The 13,437-nt window shown below is 45.9% G+C and overlaps 1 long non-coding RNA gene across 1 annotated transcript in view; it reads left to right on the forward strand.

The window, feature by feature from the left end:
• LOC128853000 (uncharacterized) overlaps window positions 1-10,335 on the forward strand; it is a 321,305-nt gene extending 310,970 nt beyond the window's left edge. The window contains exon 3 of the long non-coding RNA XR_008451175.1: window positions 8,118-10,335. This is a non-coding gene — a long non-coding RNA (uncharacterized LOC128853000). The remainder of the gene's footprint in view (window positions 1-8,117) is intronic.
• Window positions 10,336-13,437: the final 3,102 nt, after the last annotated feature.

The raw sequence follows: 13,437 nt of genomic DNA on the forward strand, positions 1-13,437 counted from the left end.
TTCGTGCAGAGAAGGGCAGCAGCCCTCAGGTGTCCCTCTGAGCTGGAATTACCATGCAGACACTTAAATAAAAATGAGACCGGTGCTCGAACCTGACACCACATCTCAATCGAAGCTGTGCTGATTTACACCAGCCAAAAGGAGACCTGACCTGCAGGGCCAAATAAGGCCCATGGCTATATCCAGGCAGCTGCGGTGATTTAAAAGCTCTGTCAGTGTCAGTCACCAATGGGTCTCATTGAAAGCCAGATTTATCTTGTAATCTACACTAGAAGGCGTAAACTGCTACTGCTGCTCCCACGCAAAATAAATCAGCCCGACACAGCGGAGATCTGGTAGCTACGAGCACCAGCCCTCACTCTCACATCTCCCTGATTTATATGTCCTTTCACCAAAGTTAGCAGTGGTCAAACACTGGCAGAGCACTTCCTCTCTCGACGACGCGTTTGACACCTCGGATTAACATCAGAGGGACGACTCCTGGAGCCTGGTGGCACTGGGGCCAGCACAGGGACCTGCCTTCTCTGTGGGCTATGGCCAGGGTGGTTTGTAAGCTCTTTGGGAGCAGGAACAAGCCTTTTGGTCAAGCTGATGGTGTATTTGGCATCTCCAGACTGCCAGTCCCTGTGCTATCGTGGTGTGAGCAAGCGCTTCTGTGATGGAGCAGTATTTCTGTCCTGCCTGGATAGGAGATTCTGCTTTGTTTGGCAAAGCATGTGGGAGTGCATGAGCACATGGGGTTAACAGCCTTAAGTTAATTTTAGGCATCATTCTTTGGTACTGCAACAGGCTGACAAAACTCAGGAAGAAAGACAGTGGATAATATCTGCCCAAATGTAGTCACAGGGAATATATGCCTCCAATTCTTCACATGCCTATTGCAAGCTTATTATTTCAGCATCTCTCCCCTTTGGGTTTTTTTCTTATCACATAAAACGAGGAACACTCATTTTTTTCAGTCCTGCACAGCACACATTTTCTCCACCCCATCACTGCCCTGGCACACTCACTTTGGAGACAAAGCAAAACCCACATATTGTAGTATTGAAGCCCACCAGGAAAAAGGCGTGTGGGATTTGGGGGCACATCAGCAAAATGGGGATTGTCACCAGTCCAACAGGAACCATGGCCGTGGGCCATTGCAAGTGGTGACCCAGGAGACGGAGGGAGGACGATGCTGGTTGCCTGGCTGTGCCATGTGGGCCTGTGGCAGCCCATGAAAGCCCACACCATTAAAACGAGTCTTCAAGGGTTGTGCTGGAGTCTGTGCATTCCTTGGTGTTGAGTGAAGCCGCAGGGGTTTGGCAGAGCAGCCATAGCTACGCCCAGTCCCTCCACAAATAGTGTTGGCAATTTCAGGGAGTGAAATAACACCCTGACACTGCCAAAAGCCACAGTGATTATCAACAGGATAAGTAATCAAGTAAAAGCGCATTTCCACAGCCAAATGACCATATTGTCAAGTATGCAAAGAATAGTAGCTAAAATTGATTGCAGGTCACATGGATAATTTCTACCAGAATTACGTGGTTGTATTGAAACACTAATGCATAATGTATGGCCGTGCATCTCTGCAATAAACATTTTACATTTAATTTAGAAATCTCTGAGTCATTAGAAAAGTTACCTCATTATGTTGTAGAGACCTTTGTGGAGTCAGCAACAGCAGAATCTTTAAAAAAAAAAGTTAATGATGAAGGGAATCAGATGGATGAGAAACACCTGAGCTGGGAACAGGAGTGGGAGCTGAGCGCTGCATCTGTCCTGCCCTGCATGCTGTTCTGCCCATGACAGCCCATGCCAGGGGGACCTGGCGACTCCACCTCCAGCACCCAAATTGTGCTGCTGCACCAGGATCCTCCGTGTACTGTCAGGAAAGAGAGAGAGGCAATTTCCTGGGCAGTTCAGCCACTTAAATCACTTTATAGGGTTGCCTGCATCTCTGCACTGGCTGCACAGACCAGGAGTGGGAAAGCTGCTGGAGTGAGTGCATGGCAGGAATGCCTTGTGGGGGCGAGGAGCATGCGGAAAGTGGAAGTCTGCGCTCGGCTCTGAAGGCACGCTGACATGCAGCAGGCTCACAGCAGCAAAGGAAAAATAAGCATGTCTGATCCTGAAGCTCTTGCCTATGTCTAACATCCACAGGAGTAAAATCTCTGTGTTGGATACCTTGCACCTCAGGCGGAATTGCCAGCTGTGTGGAGGGTTGCACCCAAGGTGGTTCCCATTGGCACTTGCTCTGAGGTGTGGGCTGGTATGCAGAGATGTCTGTAGTCACTGCATTTTACAGGACGAGATTCTCTCCATTCTGCATGTGTTGTTAGTTCATCTTCCATGTGTTGTTAGCTCATCTCTCCTTGCCAGTGCACAGTAACCCTTTGCATCTCCCAGAGAATTTTTTCCCTCAGCAGTTTTCTGTGGCTACAGTGTGGGGACCCACAGTACAAGGCAGCAGCCAAATGGATCTTATTGTTTGGATCCTTTCACTGAGCCCTTTGTGCTGATGCCAGCTTGTGTAGTCTGTTTTGCTGCTGCTCAGCAGAGTGGATCAGCTGGACGTGACAGCGAGCTTGTCCAAAATGTGGATGTTGATGCTCAATTCAGTGTGGAAACCACCTCCATCAGCTGGAGACCAGGATGAATAGCCCTGGTATTTTTGTCATCTAAAAATGGGATATTCAAAATGCTGCTTACAGGTAGAGCCACAGAACGCGGTCAGGCACTGCAGAGTGCTCTGTGGACTGGTAGGAAACTGCAGGTCCCTGGAATGAGTGTGTATTCACCAGAGTCAGCAAAAGCAGCCTGTAAACGTGAACTTTGTTATTTCTTATATTCATATACTCTTTAAACCAATCCCTTTCTGTTATTCCCTCAAGTTTCACATCCTTGAATTTTATTTGATAATCTGTCCTCTCCATGGATGAAAAAAAAAAGGTTTTAGAAGCTTTAGGATAATAAAAGTATGGGGAAAAACAAAAGCAATGGGGTTTTCATGTACTGTGCAGCACTGCACAATGGCATTTTGGAGATAAGTGCTATTCCTAGCTCCAATGCTGCTCTGCCCTGGGACCTCTTCCTCCATCACTTCAGCCTTCACCTGCATGGAGTCACGCTGCCGCCTTCTCTGCCAAGGCACTTACTGTCCATCAAAGTACCTCACACAGCACAATAGAGGCATTTTCATTATGATCATGAGGAACTGCAGACCTTCGTCATTATCTAAACATTAGCAGATTTAATATTTGTTGTTCTCAGATTCTTGTCCAACAGCCTGTGCAGCTTTCCATATAAAGACAAAAAAAACCCCCAATCAATATTTAGCGCAGCCACAGCATGCTATCAATTCCTTCCTAAGAGGGGGTTTTACCAAAGTTGAATTACAGGAAAAACCTGCAGAAACGATAGCGATTCCAGACTTCAGTAGATATTACTGGGAAACAGAGTGGCCGTATGGACTTCCCACCTACCATCAGTTACTAGGAACACAACACACTTCAGTCTTGAGATGTACACTTAGCTTTGGGTTAAAAATAAATAAAGGAGGGAAAGAAAAGCATAGTGATCATTTGTGTATAGTTGCCAACTCAGCAAGAGGGGCAAAGGGGCAGGGATGATTCAGTTCAACCCCTCAGCAAGGGGCTGGGGCTTTGCCCCCTCCTCCTAGAAGATGGTGCTTAGTGAGGCAAGGGAGAAAACATAATGGGAAGTAACAGTAAAGCAAAGTGCAGTTCAGAGAAGGACTAATAAAATGTGGTTCTGACCTACTAGGCACATGGGGAGCTTCCGTACGTGGTGCCAAAGCCTCACGTTAAATGCCTTAGCTGGAAGATTGGATGAATGATGCTCACTCTTCCGTGCTTGAGATGAATGGAGGATGCCTGCACCACACCTGCTCTGAACAAGCAAATCGCCTCACTCCACTGGCTGCTCACGCGAGAGTCTGCACAGCTGAGGGGGGAGCTTTGCAGCCTGGACTTGAGTGTTTTGCTGTTATTAATTACAATCACAATCAATACGGTGCGTGAGTCAGTGAGAATCTGTTTGGCTGTGGCAGAAAAAGCAGTGTCGTGTAATTAAGTCCAGTGATAAGGCTTCCTCTCCCACCTGGGAGGTCACCCCAGCGGTCCCAGCAGTCCCACCAGCAGTGTGGGGACAGCTGCCCGGGACACCCGACACCAGAGCCACCTGGCACATGGATTTGGTATCACAATAAAGCCGTTAGCGCCAGGCAGTCGCTTAGCAGGAACGCCACAGAGGATGATGGGCTTTGGGGCACAATGTGGCACGGGGATCCTCATCCCTGGAGCTTCCAGGGAAGGAGGCGGTGTGTGGACATGCAACACATGTGAAGCACCCTCAGCCTCCAGAGTGCCCAAAGCCAGGCTTTTGGTGGCCTTTGTCTCTAATGTGGGCAATTAAAGCACAAATCCTAGGCATTCTCCTACAGCCCTCCTCAGTAACTGGGGTGGAAGCACTGTGGGGAGGAGGCTGTGCAAGGGGAGGGGATGGAGAAGAAAACAGAGTCAAAGATATGTGCACGTGTGAGTGTGTGCATGTGTGGTGGCACTTCAGGAACCACCTCATGTCTCTGCTTTATTTATTCTGTGAGGTATAAAACCACATGGAAGATGTTTGAGGTTATCTGAATGTTGACATAAGTTAATCTCTCCTAAACAAATGATCTACTTCTGACTCATTTCTAAGAAACTTGGGCTCCTATGACCAACCTTCCTTTACAGTCATCAGTGAATTTTAAATTATAAACCGAGAGGACATAATTTTCAGCGAAAGATGCTTCCTGTGCATTTTGTGGGTTTGATTTAGCAGCAGGAAGATGATACTGTAGTATCCAAGTCCATAACAACTAATGATTATATTCTGGGGTTTATAGTCATATCGCAGTTCCCACCACGGGTCCACTTTGTTTTTTTACACTGTTAACAAACACAAAGGTTGTGTGTCTTTACACCCAGTAATTGCCTTCGCGTTTATGCTAACTTTACAGAGACACACTGTTTTTCAAGACTCACAAAAGGCCTTGACCTATAAAATTCTATTTCAAATAGTAAAAATCCCCTGGCCACCATAGACGCTGGTGACAAACTAATGTGTTATGTTCCAGAATGCTCTGTTTTGAGTACTGGCTTGACCTGTAAGTGTTCTGGATACAGCCTGACTAAAATGGGTTTTATTATTTTCCATTAGTGCCTGCCACAAGAAAATCAACTGGCAGTCCACAGGGGAAATAAAAGTATTTTCCTCCTCTAGATAGCATCTGCTGTAAATGTAAACAAACCCTTTCCCAGCTCTCTCCTTCTTTCTGTTTCCTTCCACCCCTCTGGCGTGATTGAATTTCCCAAGATTTGTGCTTCAGTTGCAAGTCCCGAGGCAGGATGAGGGCAGGAGATGCTCCCCAGCCCCGCAGGACCCACTGCTGCTGTTTGGTGATGCTCAGTCAAAACTCAGCCCCAAGAGCCGGTTGAGGAGATGCACCGTCATTGTGCCAAACAGTGGCAGTGCAGAAGGAGGATTGCGGCCAGCCGGTGTTTCCCATATTTGCAGCCAGAATCACCGTGATTAGGAACTTTCTATTTTTCTCTATGCTACACAGGTTCACGCTGCTGTGCAGACCCACACGCTAAAAGTCTGCCTGTCATGATTCTGGGCAGACGCTTGTGTCGCATGAGCACATCGCTTTGTGCAAGCACCATGGGTCAGGGCTGATGGCAAACCTTTTCCAGCTTGGGCATCACGGCCACACAGGGTATCACATGCCCTCTCCCAGTCAGGACATTCACCAACTACAGCCTGGCCCTGCCTAGTGTCGTCATCCCATCCCAGGAGGAGCGTGTGCCCTTTGGGCTCTGCCTCCACCAGCCTTTCTCTGTTCCTCCCCAAAAAGAGCTTCCCAGCAGCAAAAACGAGCCCACCACACTCGTTTGCCCTCTTTTCACTTCCCAAAACGTCTTTTTCTTTTTAAGGCAAATTATTCAGTTAAAAAAAATCCCTCAGCATTAAAACCTGTCTCACGTCATCTTGTCTCAGTAAAACAATGACATTTTCCCCTCTTTGATGTTCAGATCTAGCTCCGCAGGAAATTTTACTACCAGGACTCTTTCATCTCTCTCCTGGTTTGAAGATAAATGATCCTTGGACTCTTCTGGACCTGCATAAATCACAAAAGCAATCTACTAAGAGAGCTGCCTGTGGCACTGACTTCAGCTGGAATTGAAAAGGACAGTCAAAAATATCCATAGTGCTTACAGAAAGAGTAACAGAGCTGAAGTAATCCAAGCAACATCTTCTCTCTTAAATTAGCAGGACGGCAGCATGGACAAGAGGGCGATGGTGGGACTCTGGCACTGGTGGGATGATGGCCCTGGGACACCAACCTCAGAGCTCCTGAGGCTCATCAGAGAAAAAACACAAAACTGAGCAACATTTGAGGACACGGGACTTGTTCCCAAAGACAAACAGGCCTCAGCACATCTTTCTGGGCCACTGAATTTGGTCCTAGGTGTCAGATGTGTGACACTACCCCCTTCCTAACTGCACCTAGCTTTGCCTGCAACTTGGAGAGGTGGGGGTGGGGTGGGTTGTCTCCCCATCCAATCTCTGACCAAGATGTTGAGGCCAGGATGGTGTCACCTTCGGGGATTCAAGTCTGGTGTTTAGGAGAGGCAGCTCACCTTATATTGCAAACCAATTCCAGCCTTTGCTGAGGACTGGTATGCAGGATAGAGAACACAAACGCCTGTTGCTGTATCGGTCTCAGCATCATCTTTTCTATTCTAAGAAACTTCTCAGTGTCTGATGTGATGACAACCAAAGCACTCAAAACTTGGCTTGCGAGGAGGGTGACAGCCTCCAGGCAAGACCTCTCCTGCTTGGAAACCCGGTGAGAAATCATGGAGGAAGAAGGGCAGCACCTACCCTGGGGGAAAGCGGGTGGTTAATCTCACACCTTTGTCGGAGCTGGAAGCACTCAGGGAAATATATACCATGCACTGTGCTTGCTTGAGAGGTGAATGCAGGGCGGGCAATGGTGGCCACCTCCCATGCTGCCAGAGCAAATGTAGCTTCAGCTGCATGTGGAGTAAAGCAAATCCTCTGTTGCATGAAAGTTTGGGCGCTAATGACAGCATGGTCCCCATTCCAGGGTGCTGACGGGTTGCAGCTGCAGCAAATGCTGCCCCAGCAGCTACCAATGCAGCAAGCAGCTGCTCCTGGGTGACTTGTGCTTTTCCGTGGGTAGAAGTGTGGGCTGCACAGCTATTTTTGTGTCTCCCCTTGCTTTCACCTGATTGTAACCGGATACCACAAGCCCCATCAGCCCCGAGCAGAGCACGCAGCATTGCTGATGTGAAGCAACGTATGTGTGCAGGCAAGGAGATGGGGTTTCTCACTTCTATTTTTTACCTTAAGCAAATTTATTAAACCCTACTTTCCAATTAATTGCATTGCTTGTTAATCCTCAGAATTTGGGAACAACTGTAGAGGTCGTCTTCCCATTAACAAAGGTTTTATCTTGAAACCGGATTTAACACAGATCCCTGTGGCACTCCACTCCTTCCAGTCTGATATGGCACTTCATAATCCCATCCATGATCCCATTTCCACTCATTAGACTCAGAACCATGGCAAAATGCATTCACATATCCAGCTATTACAATAGCCTTTTGCAGTAAGGCATCACCATCCAGTACAGCGACCGCACTACCGATGAGTTACAAGTACCCTCGGCATGTAGCAAGATGGCAGCTGGGACATGGGGACACCTGGAATAAAGTATAATGAACGATGCACTTTATTCTTGCTCCGTATCTCTTGGTGTTGCATGGGTATCCCCCACTTTTCAATCTGCTTTATTCAACTCCAACCGCCATCATTTAAGAAGTAAACAGGAGTGAATATGTGTCGTGAGAGCTGGGGTTTTTCTGAACGATGATGCTCTTTTTTTCCATCACAGATGTATGGGGCCTGATTTTCATGGCTGCTTGATTTTTCCCCTTCTCTTTTCTGACTTGAATAAATCTTGGAAGGGTTAGTGTGGCATTTTCCACACATGGAATCCCTGATCTAATTTTGGTTTCTTCTGTCCTTTTATTTGTGTGCAGCCAAATAATGGCCTCTCACCACAGTGATTTTGTGGGAAATGACAAAGGGACATCAGCCTGGCATGAAAACTCGTGAGCAAGAGGAGGGCAGCCAGAGAAAAGCAATGGAGGGAAAAGCAATGGAGGTAAAGACAGAAGGAAGAGGAATGGACATTTCCACTTCAGTAGGATGTTGCAGGTGTGGAAGTGAGAACAAAGGCAACGACACTTCGCTCTCTTCAAGACTGACTTCTGCAAAGTGTTTGTGTCCCAATTGACACTGCGGCCACTGGGACCACCAGGCTCCAAAGCTCACCTCTGAAATGAAAATCTCCCAGTATCTTCCCACAGACCACAGAACAATTTTCTTGTTGTGCTCACTTTATGGAGGGGTTGTGAAGAGGCGTGGGAGGATTTTCAGCTTTTAAGTGATTTGTACAATGTCTTCACTACAAAACAGAGAGCTTTACATTAAATAAAACCTATGGGAGTCAAGGGAGGTTTGCTTAGTCTCCTGTATAAGACAGTTTGTTGAATGCTGCATAAAAATATATAATTCTTTTTGTGCTGGTGGAGATTCAGAGTGGACTGTCACTGCTGTAAATCAGTGGATTTGATAAGATCTTCCCTCTGTGAAATGGAGTGATCTTCTCTGGCAGAAGAATGTGATAAATACACCTGTCCATGCCCACAAGTGAGACACAAGTACGCAGGACAAAAGCTACATGTATGAGACACAGGCAGAACATCCCTCCTCATCTGTGCTACTGCAGGGCAGGATGTATAAGGGACTTAGAATCTTTGAGTGGCTTCATTTGCACAGTACGGAATCTTTAGGTCCTGGAAAGAGCACACTGCAATGGAGGAGAGAGAGCTGCAAGCTGACATAACCAGCCAGTACCTACGTCCCATATTTTGACATCAATTTTCACCCAGAATAGAGGAAAAACCCAAAAGCTGAAGTCTTCTATAAGCCCCCTGCCACTGCTGGACCACTGCTCTGATTCAGTGAGAGCAGTCCACGAGGGAACACAAGAGGCCTGGAGGGGCAGGGGTGTTAACTTAGAGCCAGAGTTCAGAGTGGTGCACTTGGATTATTTTCACAAACCAACTGTGTTGATTTGGCAGAAATTTCCTTTTTCTCTGGGTGATTTTCAATGAGAAAAATACTGCTGGGCTTCAAGCCTTGCTGAATTGCTCATGGGAATGAGTGCTGTTAGAGTCCAGCAACTGGTCCAGGAAGCTGAGCTAAGCAGCCAACACCAGCTTTCTTGCTCAGATGGTTAGGTAGATGTTTCAAGAGCTGGAGGACTACAGACTCAGCCTTCATCCCACATTCACTTGTGTGTTTGTGATTTATCTAGCAAATCTTTGTGGGCTCTGGGGTACAGTTTTATTAAAAAATCCTTTTTCCTTAACACAGGAGGATGGTTACAAAACATACTGAAATTTGGTTTTCCACTCTTTAGGGTTTCCAGAACTTCATGCTCATCTATCTTATGTTATTTTCCTTTCTATTTGTGGTTTTGAGGTCATGGCTCTAGAAATGTTAACTCTTCAAGTGAAGTTCAGAGCCAAACCCAAATTCTTCTTGGAGAAAATACCAAAATTTCTACTGGTGCCTCACAGCTGAAAAACATGTAAATTAATACACAGCAATAGATCTATCTCTCTGATCAAAAGGTACCTCAGCAAAGCTATGCACTCATGGAAAATGCTGTATGATAGTGTTGGGTGGATAGTGCAAACAAACACAAACTTTCCCACAAATATTTGCTTGTCTCAAATTAATCTGCTTGGCTGTGCTCATGGCTCTCCAGAGTTTATTTTCCAGAAATATTCTAACAAGAGCTTGTTGGCAAGAACACACACAGAAACCGCTCAAGGTAATATCTGAGGAAACTATTTTTGAAGGTCCATTTTAAGGCCAGCAACCCTAAAACCCTACTATTTTCATGCCTTTGGTCTTAGCAGCCCTGAGGAAAGGGCAACATTCCCCTTGGAGAAGGCCAGGAGAGGGGATCTGACTGAGTCATGAGTTAGATCCTCGTTTCTCCCTCTGCACTGGGGAAGAGCTTGATTAACCAGTGACAGCTGGAGAACTGAGACTGCATTTCCTTAAGTGGAGGAGAAGGACTCTAGAAGTGCTCTTCACCCTCCCTGCCTTTGCATTATGTGAATGCATCTCTCTTCACCCCTGGATGCAGATGACAGCTCAGCACTGAAGTGTCGAGCAGTACTGCAACCACGGGACACAGCAAGGGTCCTGAACACGCAGGTTTGAGTGTATAGCCAGGCAACACCCCAATTTTGTCACCCCTGGTTTTGGCCGGAAGACAGTGGTTGTGCAGCCTGGCAGGGAACTCCTCCTCCTTTCCCTCTCTGTTCCTTCCCTGGACACTTAGGAGACCAAGATCCTGCTGGAGCCAGCTGCAGCATGAAGCCTCCAGGCAGTCTATATATAGCTTGAGAGAACCAAACAGCATTATTTTAAGTCCATGAACAAATGTCCTTGTAGCAACCATAAGGCAGCTCAAGTCAAAGTTGCACTGCAAATGCAAGACTAGGGGCATTTTCTCCCTTCAATGCCCGAGCAAGGGAGCAGATCCCGGGGGAAGCCCCGCAGCACACATAACTTGTACTGCAGACCTGGACTGCTGGGACTGCCTCTTCCAGCTCACTGCAGAACCTGACATCTACAAGTCTGCCTTCATTTGGATTCAGAATAAAAGTTCTGAAGCTCAGTCAAAGCCAACAGGAAGAGTGCTCCGGATAGATCAAAGCATTTAATTTTTATTTGGAGTCCTTTATTTTCTAGTATTATAATCTATAATAATAAATAAAATTGGAAAGGTATTCCAGAGTGGGGGAAAAAAATACATTTCACAGTGTGTACTGTTTTCTTTTTTCTTTTTTTTTCTGACTTGGCTACTCTTTGGAGAAATGTGCATGAATTTGAAAGCATTGTGATGGAAGCAGGTATTTAATTGGCAAAGAATTTCAAACTTATCCTGTCATCTCTATTAATAGTACTTAGCATTATTCAGGTACCTTAACAGAGTTTCTCGAAGCACATTATGAAAGTATATCATTAGTGCTATTCTAGATCGATCTGTCTAAAGCTGAGCTGGAAAGTCTTTAATTTGACTTCTAAATCACCATTGCCAATAGGCCTTTGTGAGTTACACTTGTACAGTCAGAAAATAAAACAATTTATCACCATGCACATCAAAACGGGCAGCAGGAACTGGCTACAACCCCCTTTGGACAGGACAGAACACTGCTTCAGGAATCAAGAGATTCCTCTCTGCTACCACCTTCATACAGGGCTGTTCACAAGTCTCCTTGGTGTATGTCTTCTTACCTCCTTCTTTAGGTCTGCTGGGTGTGTTTAGACTGCAAATCCTCTGGAAGAGCACTGTGGCCTCCCACTGCCACTTCCATTAATGCTACAGGGTGGAACAGCCATGCAAATCCTTTCAGACCAAGAGATGTGACAAAGTGGAAACAAAAATCACAAGCATTTTTTCAGAAATTATACCTGAAAGCATTTTAACTCTTCCAGTTTTTAATGTCTTTTTAAAAACCTAAACAGCACAAAAATTACTCATTGGACTTAGAAAAGAATGAGTCTTGCAAAACATGATCACAAGCAGTCATGATATTAGCAGGCACCCCTTCAGCATTATGGTTACGTAGGCATTGAATGAGCACAGCAGAAGGGTATGTTTGTAAAGGAAACCAATTTTTCATAGGTTACTCCCTCCACAGTGGGAGACCACAGAGTGAGAAGAGCTGACTATCCTTCCGGTAGCAATAACGCAATTATGCTATTCATAGCAAGACAGAAAAACACCGGCTCATTTTCTTTGCATCATATTCTGTTAACCTCAGAATTAACCTTGCTGGACACAGATCTGTTAACTTTTACCATGCTTCTCCAATTAAACTATTGAAGTTTGAGACAGAAATAGCTACCCACAGCTGTTATGAATTGATATGTTCCCTGATGATGCTTGGCGCTGCCTGCAGAGAAGTTTCTTATTTTATTCCTTGCCGTGAAGTTAACAGGTCTTTTTCTTTTTTACTACTTTTAATATTCTTATGCTGTAAGCTGATGGTATTAGACTGCTCTGCGCTGCTTTGCTTGGAATGGAAGGCAGACACACTACTTGAGTATGCTCTGTAATGTAACTTCATATCTGATATTTTCATTTTAGAAAAAGGAAGGGTGGAGGGCGTTTGCAGGGCTGCATAGCTCGAAGTGCATCAAATTACATCGGAACACTTCCAGCACTAACAGGGAGCTACAGACCCTTAGATGTCCACTGACCAGCTGGTAGTGACAGAGAGAAAAGGATAGAACTGCTTGAGGCCAACATCCTGAAAACGCCTGCTCACATGCAGCAGCAGCCGCGGTTTTAATGCATCCTCAGAATGGAAATCCCCAAATCTGCAAACAGCAGACAAACGGCAAAATCCCCAAATCTGCAAAGCCACCTCTGCAAACCGGAGTTGTATGTACATACCATGCAAATGTGGATCTCTTGAAACACATTAAGTGAGCTCTTTTTGATCTTACACCTGTTCAGGGTTCCTACTCCTGACAGATGGCCATCATGGCTCAAGGACATTTAAGCAGTGGTTGAATGTCACATCTGCACAGTAAAGCTTTCATGTACCTTTTAGAGCCTTGGTTGAAAATTAACTTAATTACCAACAGTCAGATTACATCTTGGGACATGAAGCATGATTACAGAAAACAAAGTATGGGAGGATGGAAGTGAGAACAGTGACAGCAAAACCTATATGAACTGCTGACTTGGTGGCAAAAACATTTCTATGATACAGACAAAGCAGCCCACCTCCCAGAATCATCTCCACAGCCACTGGCAAAGAGACATCCAGACACAAGGGGCTTGCCCACAACCTTCTTAGACTACAAAACAGCTAAACCTGCCCATTCATGGGGCCAAGCAGAAGCAGCGGCTTTTTGGGAAGCCACATCACTACAGGCTGCACTGGAGTGGGAAACCCACCCTCCCTAGATCCTCCTACTTCACTGAGGCAGCTGTGTCCTGTGCTGTGCACAGGCTGTCCTCATTGTAGGGAGCCACCAGGACACAGCTGCTTTGCCAATGAGCACAAAACCAGCCATAATCCTCCACCCGCAGGTGGGCTGGTGTGTAATACTGATGGGGGTTGGTTTTCTTTTCTGTATTCTCCAATGTTGGCTTTATTCAGAATAAATGAAAGCATTGAGTGTCTCCAAAAGCTTCAAAAAACTTGTGTTTTCTCATCTTATGCCCCCAGCTCCATGCATTATTCTTTTGTTTGCCTT

Source organism: Cuculus canorus, chromosome 9 (genome assembly GCF_017976375.1).
Source record: "Cuculus canorus isolate bCucCan1 chromosome 9, bCucCan1.pri, whole genome shotgun sequence".
NCBI classification, from domain to species: domain Eukaryota; kingdom Metazoa; phylum Chordata; class Aves; order Cuculiformes; family Cuculidae; genus Cuculus; species Cuculus canorus.